This window comes from Pinus tabuliformis, chromosome 2_2 (assembly GCF_031772625.1).
Source record: "Pinus tabuliformis cultivar Carrire ecotype Pingquan chromosome 2_2, CPIR1, whole genome shotgun sequence".
NCBI classification, from domain to species: Eukaryota; Viridiplantae; Streptophyta; class Pinopsida; order Pinales; family Pinaceae; genus Pinus; species Pinus tabuliformis.
The window spans coordinates 710,607,052-710,609,766 of NC_142300.1; positions in this window are offsets into that span (position 1 = coordinate 710,607,052).

The window sequence follows — 2,715 nt, forward strand, 5'->3', positions numbered from 1 at the left end:
ACAATTCACGTGGCGTGAATAAAGGACTTGGCGTCGAACGCCACGCAAAATCTTCTGGTCGAAGGTCATTGATGTATACCTGTCGCCGGAAGTGAGAAACTTGCCATTGAGGCATGCAAGCTTCAAAGTACTGATGGGGTTGTTCCTAGATCAACTTCTTGGATAATGAGCTGAAGTCGACAAGAAGCGATCTGTCAAAGGAGGGCCTTAATGAATCCCACATCAATGACACGGAACGGAGCTAATGATTTTAGTGGAGGTGAAAACAAACTGTGACATATGATTCAGGGTGGCGATCATGAATGGATGAAGGATAATGTATGGCAGTGGATGGGACACGGTTGACACTTTCAGAATGACCTCTCTTGAACATATAACGACACTGATGCGATGGATCGGTAGCATTACCCCAAAATGTGGATGGTTTGGCGAAGACCATGGTGATGAGACCGGTGAATGAAACAACCCAACCCGATGTGGTACGGAAGAAAAGTGTCATGTTCAAGAGCGACTTGCTACCATTAAGCTTTGATGTTCTCCCAATTTTTCCCCAGTCATTTCTGACCAGTACCTCTTTATTTTTGTCAAGCTTGAGGAGGATAACATATGCTTGTTCTATAACCTGCCCTTCGGGCAAGCCCATCGCTATGATTTAACGAGCTTAGCGATAGGGAAACTCGTTCTCGTCTAAAGACAAGTTTGTCGCTATTTAATCATTTTAACGAGTCTAACGACAAGGAAAACTCGGTCCTTTTCATTTTTAGAGAGTCTGAAAAGGTACAGAAAGTTAACTCCATAATTCCTTTTTCGTCATCTAATCCCTTAAGTCCGAAAAAGTATAAAACAATACAGAAGGGATGGGTGTTCGGTACTTTTAACGAGCCGAACAAGACAAGCGCTCGATCTTTTTGTGTAATAATCCCTCAGGTCCAAAAAGATTAAAGTCTAAAAGAGGGATAGCTCTTCCGGTCCCTTTAACGAGCTGGAAGGCCAGAACTCGGCAAACTTTTCATATTTTACGAGTCAGAAAAGAGCTCAAAGATGACTCGTCTTTTGAGGAACGAGTGATAAACAGGGATAGCAACTGATTCCAGGTACAAATTGGAATTTTCCAATCACGGCAGTGTCACAAGGATGGCTAGGTGAAATCACTCTTCGCAGATGTTCCTCAAAATGGGTAAACACACAAATGGAAGTGAATGATCGGCCAAATGACGGTGGAGGTGACGGTGCACAAACACGACCAAGGCTTTTATGGCTGATGAATTTACGATCTCAGAAGGTTATTTACCGGGATAGGTTCTTTTTTTAGATAAAAATTAGCTTAAACTCTGGAGGGAACATTGCTCACTGCTTTTATTTATTTTTTAACGAGCATGAAGACCGCGTTAAAACTGCTCGGATCTTGCGTTTATTTTTTAACGAGCATGAACCATGTGCTAAAACTGCTCGATATACCAGTCATAAGATAAGAATGCCTCCTCTAAGGATCCATTTTTTATAGAGCTTGCGCCTTACCACAGCTATGCTCCCAACTCATCCTTCCTTTATGTAAGTTCCGAAAACGGTTAATCTTAAAACCAGATAAATAACCGCCCCTAGCTTGCACTCCAAAAGGTTTTCATGCCCCCAGGTATAGGGTAGGATTTCGAGGCTGCCCCTCCTCTCCCCCACCTCTGCTTTTCTTTGGGTGTTCACAGCTACTTGTCATCTTGCCAATCTAATGTTAACGATACTAGTCTTCTCGTTATTTTAAGGGGTCTTACGCGGTACTTGTCTTCCCGTCGGCCCAACTTTTAACGAACAGCTATTCGTGACAAGAGAAGAACACTACTCAAAGACAAAACATTGGTATTATTGAGGGAGGCTTGCCTCTTTCTTATTATCCGAAGAGGGTTCTATTTGCTGCCGCAAATCAATCTCTTTCTTCGGCGATGTCTATCATTAGGTTACTCAAAGATGGTTACCCTATGTCACAACAATAGAATCTCTTTCTTTGGAGGCTGCCCCTACTTATCCTTCAAAACATTTGTTTTAATGGGTGAGGCTTGCTTTTCTCCAAAGATGGTTACTGCTTGTTGCAATAAGGGAATTCCTACTTGGGCATTGCCCACCTCTTTAGACAAAGGTGAATGACTCTTTTGCCAAACACATAACTTTAACAAAAGAATATTATTCCAGAACAACCCCTCTTCCATCCACGGACGGGGTACGGACTAGTCATATTCTTCTGCGGAAATTCTACCTTATACCCAGGGTTTCTTCTGCCCGAAGCAGACCAGGGTGCATGCCCCCTGGGTTCCAGTCTTTCTTTCTGAATCACTCGCACTCATCGGGAAGGAGGACTGGGGGTGGAGGCATATCTTGAGTGAACAGACCATTTAGGATTGGTATTTGACTATTTGCGATGCGAGATCCCGGAAATGAAAGTTGGTCTACGAGCTTGACCATCCTTCCTTCGTGTGGAAAACACATTACTCTAAAGAGTGAGGAGACTATCGCTCCCATGCAATAAATATAGTCACGTCCAAGGAGTAGGTTATAATCCAAGGGTCCTTGGACGACCATCACGTTGATATTAACGGTCTTCCCTTTCAATGTAACATGCACATTGGGGAGGATCCCTAATGGTCGACTGGTTCCTTTATCAAAACCTGAGAGATTTCTTAACTCAGGTAAAAGCGCCGGGGAACCCAGTGCTTTCCAAGCAATAGA